This window comes from Phyllostomus discolor, chromosome 5 (assembly GCF_004126475.2).
Source record: "Phyllostomus discolor isolate MPI-MPIP mPhyDis1 chromosome 5, mPhyDis1.pri.v3, whole genome shotgun sequence".
NCBI classification, from domain to species: domain Eukaryota; kingdom Metazoa; phylum Chordata; class Mammalia; order Chiroptera; family Phyllostomidae; genus Phyllostomus; species Phyllostomus discolor.
The window spans coordinates 59000779-59008824 of NC_040907.2; positions in this window are offsets into that span (position 1 = coordinate 59000779).

Here is an 8046-nt window from a genome sequence, read left to right on the forward strand (position 1 = left end):
GTGGGTGTGTGTGAGTGTGTCTTGCAATGAAGAGGGTCCTGTCCAGGGTGGGGCCCACCTGGCAACCTGAACTACCTGGACAGGCTGTGCCCACCTGTGACCCTGAACTGGAATAAAGGTTGGAAAAAATTATCTTTCTTGTTTTTATTCATCTTTCTTAAATGCATGTATAGCTCACATTGGCCTAGAGTAAAACTGATTTTGTTATATGTTGTATTGCTTAAAGTCAGTTTCCAAGAACTTATCAATTAATTGACATAAATAAGAGTTAAGTTCCTATGGAATATTTCTGGTTACCAAAACATCATCAGATTTCTACATTTCTAATATATACACAGACTGGCACAAATAACACCCTTTTTTATTACAAACTTCTTTATTATAAAATCATAAGTGTATAATTCTGTAACATTACAATATCATACTCAAGCACACTATATGACATTTTAGGTGAAATACTCAATTAAAACTATAAATATTACACCCACATTATTATCTTACCAACTACCTTCAAGCAGGCATTACTTCTGCTGGACCCTGTGTATACATGTATACTTTGATATAGGAGCAGGTATGGTAAATTTTTGAAACTTAACTTTTCTTCAAACTAAGTACAATAGAATATCAAAATTAGAATCTTTACTTTTTTCACTTATTTTGTTACTCCAGGGGTTAAAACAAAATTAGGGCATTGAAGGGTTTTCTCAAAATTTATTATGAGATAATAGCTTTTATGTTGAGTGTCTGTCCAAAGTCTTTGAGCATATTGAACTTATTATAATAGATTCTCAAGTTGTAAATTAAGTTAAAGAGATCATCCTTGATTAAAATATAAAGCTACACAAAAGTACCTCTCTGTGGCAAGTCCAAATCCAAGTGATTTAACCACTCATGACTCCATCCTCTGAGTGCTTTGCTTAGTATATTAAAAATAACGACAAAATTCCAAGATTTCAAAGAAATCCATAAGTACTTCATTCAATCAAAGGGTTACTGAAACATTTCTAAATAATTAATATGGTGACTTTTATAGATTTTGATGATAGTCATTAAAAATAAGATAGTATTTATCAGCATAACATAAAAAAACATTCTAACATGCTGGAAGTTAGAGTGGGAATTTTTTATTAATTTATAGCTATGACACAGTGTTTATGTAACATAATCCGAGACTTTGAGTTAAGTAAATATGGCTTATTGATAAAGTCTTTTGGTTTCTAAGTAGTTGATATGTTAAGTGAAATATTTAGAGGTAATAACTTTATTAGTAAAATTGTCAGTTCTAGTTTTACTTTTAAATGTGATTATTAGATAACATTAGCTTACTGATATTGATGGATTTTCATACGAGTAAAAAGAAGATAATATTTTCATCTTTACAAAAAGTCTCTGTAGTTTAATACATGAATTTTGGCAATGTATCAAAATTTATTTTGTATAACCATAAATAAACCTTTTAAAAGCAATTTATATTATCTTAGAATGTTATGGTATTGATAAGATTGATAAAAAATAAATTTAGGAAGAAATGAAGAAAAATTTAATGTACATTTTTCAGTTATAAATAAAATAGAGATTCAATATAATGGTCTATTAATGAACAAAAAAGGAATAGTCTAAAAGTCTTTTCACATCTTGAGTGCACATCAGTGATGAGAAAAACCATTTGCTTTGTGATTTATAATTGTTTATAGAATTTAATTTCTTTGTTCTCTGTGCTCCTTTGACTTTATCTGTTTTGACTCTTCATCAGTGATGTATTTATGTAGAATGCCCCACATTAGACAGTAAGTTTCCTCAAAGACAAGCCCTGTCTTGTGCAGTTATTAATACATAATTTTTAGTCATATTATATGTTTACTCATTGCTGGCCATTGTAAGAATGTCATGTGGGTATATTTAGAACAATAATGCCTGAGAATGCCTTGAGATTTCCAGTCAAGATGGCAGCATAGGTAAACATAGCTTGCCTCCTTGCACAACCACATCAAAATTACAACTAAACTATAGAACAACCACCACACAGAACCATCAGAGATCCAGTGGAATGGAAGTATCACAACTACGGATTAAAGAAACCACATCTATCCAGACTGGTAGGAGGGATGGAGGCTCAGAAAAGGATGGTCCCTCATCCATGTGTGGTGGAAAAATTTGGGAAGGATATCTTGGGAGTTAGGAGTCCCAGCCCCACACCAGGCCCCCTCAGCCCAGGGTTCCAGTCCCAAGAAGATAAGTCCCCATATCTTCTGGATGTAAAAACTAGAGGGGAATGAGTCAGTGGAAGAAACTTCTAGAGTCACAAGATGTTCCTCTTAAAGGACCCACACACAGACTTACTCAGATTCATTCCCTTTGAGATCCAGCACCAGAGTAGCAGCTTGAAAAGCACCAGTGACATACAACGAGAAACTGAAGTGTCTGGCATCAAGGCAAGAGCTGGGGGACAGCTTTCTCCCAGACAGAAAAGTAAGCAGAGGCCATCAGTCCTTTCCTGAACCTTCCCCACACAGATCAGCAGGCAGGTGCCATACTTCAGACTTGGCTAAACCTGTTTCCCCATTCTGGATATTGACCCTCTGAGATGCCATCTCACCTAATTTATAGGCCACCCAAGCTGTTAACAGTGACTTTTCTATATGGATGCCTGGTCTTGACTCATGCGTCTCATGCTTCACAGCTTCTTAAGTCCTCTCCAGCAAGAAACAGCTAGCCTCAGTGTACCTGGAGCCCCCATACCTCTGGCTAAGTGGCCCCAGGCCCTGCACTAACAGTAGCCAGTCTAGATTCACAACTTGACTTTGCCTGGGAATCTCCAAGCCCAGCACAACTAGCAACAATCTCAGATTGCTTTGTAGCTCAGGTAGGGTGGCTCAGGGCAGAACACAGGTGGGGGAAGACTTTGGCTTGTGCCAATGGGAAACCCCAAAGCCTGCATACCCAGTGTACAGCTACAGACCACATTGGAACACCACCACCTGCTCCTGCATAACTGATGGGCAGAGGGTAGAGGTTGGTGGTCAGTGGTCACAGCCAGTCCTTGCAACTGACTGGCCTGGGTAAATACCTCTTATTGACTTGCCAACAGCAACCAGGAATTTACTACAAGAAGAGGGTATACTCAGACCACACACAAAAGGTATACCTTGAGTACCCAGCTTGGGTGATAGGGGAGGCTGTGCCCCTGGACCCTATAGGACAACTACTACATTAGGCCATGCTACCAAGACACGGAGTCATATCAGCTCTACCCACTACATAGAATCAAACACAGGGAGGCTGCCAAAATGAGGAGACAAAGAAACATAGCCCAGATAAAAGAACAGATCAAAACTCTAGAAGAAGAACTAAACAAAGTGGGGATAAGCAATCTATCAGATGCAGAGTTAAAAACACTGGTTATAAGGATGCTCAAGGAACTTAGTAAGGGCCTCAACAGTATAAAAAAGATCCAATCAGAACCAAAGGATACACTAATTGGAATAGAGAACAATATACAGAAAAAATAACAGTAGAGTGAATGAAGCCAAGAATCAAATCAATGATTTGGAACATAAGGAAGCAAAAAACAATCAATCAGAACAACACAGAGAGAAAGGAGTCAAAAACAAAATAAGGATCATGTTCCAACATTCACATCACAGGGGTGCCAGAAAGAGAAGAAAAAGAGCAAGAAATTAGAAATCTATGAAAAATATAATGAAAGAAAACTCCCTTAATTTGGTGAAGGAAATAGACATGCAAGTCCAAGAAGCGCAGAGTCCTAAATAAGATGGATGCAAAAAGGCCCACTCCAAGACACATCTTACTTAAAATGCCAAAGGTTAAAGAAAGAATCTTTAGGTTAAAGATAAAGAAAGAATCTTAAATGCTCTAAGAGAAAAGCAGTTAGTTACCTACAGGGGAGTTCCCAAAAAACTGTCAGCTGATTTCTCAAAAGAAATTTTGCAGGTTAGGGGGGATTGGCAAGAAATAGTCAAAGTCATAAAAACAGGGACCTACAGCCAAGATTGCTCTACCCAGAAAAAATGTCACTTAGAATGAAAGGGCAGAAAAAGAGATTCCCAGACAAGAAAAATCTCAAGAAGTTCACACCACCAAACCATTATTATATGAAAAGTTAAAGGGACTTATTTAAGAAAAAGAAGATCAAAGCTATGACAATAAAATGGCAATAAATGCACATCCATCAACAATTGCATCTAAAAAAACCAAACTAAACAAAAAACAACAAACAAACAAACAAACAAACAAACAAAAAGCCCTGGCTGGTGTGGCTCAATGGACTGAGTGCCGGCCTGCAAACCAAAGATTTGCCAGTTCCATTCCCAGTCAGGGCACGTGCCTGGGTTGTGAGCCAGGTCCCTAGTGCAGGGCACCTAAGAGGCAACCACACATTGATGCTTTTCTCCCACTCTGTCTTTCTCCCTTCCCCCCTTTCTGAAAATAAATTAATTTAAAAAATTAAAAAAACTAAACAACCACTAAGAATGGAGACAGAGTCAGAGATACCAAGCATGTTTTGATGGTTGCCAGATAGAAAGCAGTTGTGGGGGAATAGGTGAAGCAGTGAAGGGATTAAGAAGTACAAATTGGTAGTCACAGAATAGCCATGGGGATGTAGAGTACAGTACAGAAAACAGAGTACCCAAAAAACTTATATGCATGACCCATGGACATGAACAATGGTGTGGGGATTGCCTGAGGGGGTGCGGGGTGCTGGGTTGAAGAGGCAAAGGGTGAAAAATTGGGACAACTGTAATATCAATAAAATATAATTTTAAAAAAGAATGCCTTGACAAAAGTGGTCTTATAATGCAAATTCTACTAAGTTGTTAGTTGATTAATCAATTAAACAAACAAAACAAAATCAAACACTTAAACTGATTTAAAGTACATATTTTCAGCACTTATTGTATCCATTGCTTTAAAAGTATTATCATCTTTTGACTCAGTAGTTCACATTCTTTACATATAACATTAAAAATAACAAAAGCATCCCTAATTTTAACAAGTTTTATGCACAAAATTAATTAAAGCCACTTTAATCATGGCAATCAAGTGTTGAAAACAATTTAAGAGCTCAACAAACAGGATATAATTAAGGAAACTACACCACAACTAGTCAATGTTAACTGATCATATAAAATTAGGGATCGAGCCCACAACCTCGGTATGTGCCCTGACTCTGGATCGAACCTGCAACCTTTTGTGTACAGGACAATACTCCAACTAACTGAACTACCCAGCCATGGCTCAGCAAACTTTTAAATGTTATTTATAGAGACTATTTAATGACATGGAAAATTAGTATAGCATCATTTTAAGTAATGAACAGAAAAAACAAATTGCATATACAACATTATTAATACTAATAACTACTATGTAGTAAATATTTGTTATTTTCCAGCTACTATAAAGCATTTGCTATATATAAATTTACATACAATTTGAGGTAACTATAAGCTAAATGTGTATTACCATTTAAAAAATGAAGATCTGAGGCTTAACAATAATAAAATGTGTCCAATATCATCTATTGGTTAGTGGCAATGTCTGGCTCCCATTTCATAGCCCGCGGTTTCACCTGTCTCATCGGGGTTTAAAATTGGTTTGCCCACAACCCATAATAAAAGGTTTTTTAGCACTGCAAACTCAGCATGTGAACAAACACACATGTAACTGTCTATATAGATGCATAACTTTAAAGAGCACTATATAGTAACTTACTCATCCTTTTTAGCTTGTGTCCTAACAATTTAGTGCCTCATTCTGACAGAGTAGATCCACCTCTTCCTGTCAGAGCAACAGGAAAACAAACTTCCTCTTTCCAGGAGCAGTCTCTAGAGGTAGCCAGATATCTTGGCCAGTTTGTCAGAAAAACATCTGAATGTCAATTGTTGAAAAATCAGAGTTATTGTTTTGCACAAAAGTGACCTGGTATTGTAATAGATAAGACTAAACTCCTTTACTTATCTAGAGGTTTATTTTCTGACTAACAACCTAGCTGACTCACATGGATATCAGTGTTCAAATCAAACAAGTTACAGGAAGCAAGTTGCTTGATGGATAGAGGTCAAAAACGAATAGATTTGGAGTTGCAAACTAAGGAAATTCCTGGCCCTAACCTTAAGTCCTCTTACTATACGGCTCCCATAGAGGCAAACCCTGGCTGAGTTTTATATGTTTACAATAAAACATTTGTTCCTTCATGTCTCTAATATTTATTGAGCACTTAAGTGCAATGCACTATGCTAGGTAATGGAGATGTAACAGTAAACAAGATGAAGCCTTATGAACCTTATCGTCTGTGTTGTTTTCACTTGCTGTATTTAAACTATATCCCTAACACTTAGAACTACTTACTTGGATATGCCATTTGAATGTCTAAACATTTTCCAAAATTAAACTTCCTTTCTTCTTCTCTACCACCCTAAACATCTGTAACTGTGTCTACTTCCACATTTAAGTTAAGGATAATTTCATTGTGTCTGCTACTTAAGACCCAAGCCTTGGAATCAGTGTTGAATAGCTGTGGCTTCCTGAATCATCCAAATAGTTTCTGTGGAGGAATGTTTAAGCTCAATGAAAAATTTGATGCAGATTTGTTGTTCTAGTCACTTAGTCATTTTGAATGCAATGGCCACACAGTACACATGCTCAGCCATCAGCATCTATCACCCCCCCACTGACTGGTACAGTGAAGTCATCATTGTTCATGCATGTGCATTCCAGTCCACTCTCCTGGGATGCCAGGTTATATTTATGTTACAGAAACAGTTCTCGTTTTATTAACAATGGTTAGACTTTTTCCAGACAGACTTCATATATTAAGTATACAGAAATATAAATTGGATATACTGTAGGAAATTAAACATGTTAGTTGCCTTGATGGAGCAGTTGGTCATGCATTTCTTCGTATTAGGGACCAAGACACTTTCTAAAGGAACACCTATCCTAAGAGCACAGGGCATGAGGCAGAAAAATGTGTGTCATCACCAAAGTTATGGGAAAATCCACAAGACGACTCTCATTTCTCCAGATTTCAGGGGTTTTCTATATTACACTATCAGCAAAACATAAAATGCACCTTGGAATATATAATACCATTTGGAAGGCCTATACATATAATGTGAAATTTTAATGGATTTTTTAAGTAGAATATTTAAAGAAGTAAGGAAATACCGGCTTGTCATTTTTGTACAAACTAATCTATATATTCAATTAAATTGAAAACTGAATCTGAATAGTTTTGAAAAACAAAATATAATTGTCTCAACTTTGTTTGGACAAGCATAGGCAGGCAGCAAGTAAAAAGCCTGACAATATCAGGTGTTGGTTTGGATGTAGATCAAGTGCAATTTTATATTTTGCTATATTCACTTAGGGGAAAAAACTAATAGCTACCCCTGGGCAATTCTGTTGCTAGACATATAATCAGAAAAACTGTTGCACATGAGCCCTGAGAGACAAATACAAACATGTTCATAGCAGCTCTGGCTGGTGTGACTCAGTTGGTTGGAACATTGTCCAGTAAACTGGAAGGTAGCAGGTTTACTTCCTGATCAGGGCACATGTCTAGGTTGTGGGATCAGTCCCCAGTCAAGGTGTGTGTAAGAGGCAACAGATCAAGATCAATGTTTCTCTCTTCTCTCTCACATTGATGTTGTTCTCCCGCCTTTCCCCTTTCTCTAAAATCAATGAATATGTCCTCTGGTGAGGATAAAAACAAAAAATATTCACTATTGTTCTGTTTGTAATACCAAGCACAAAAAACCCACAAAGAATAGAAACAACCTTTCTGAATACAGGAAGGAGAACTGATAAATAACTGAAGTATATTCATGTAATGAAATATTTTTCAGTAATGAAAATAAATGAAACAAAAATTAAAACAAATGGTTAAGTCTTAGAAACATAACAAGGAGAGAGGAAAAACAAGTCATAGAAGCTGACATAAAGTATTATGACATTTTTATGAATCTCAAAAACAAATTTATTTATTATTCAGGGATAGATATAAGCATGCTAAAACCATAAAAATCA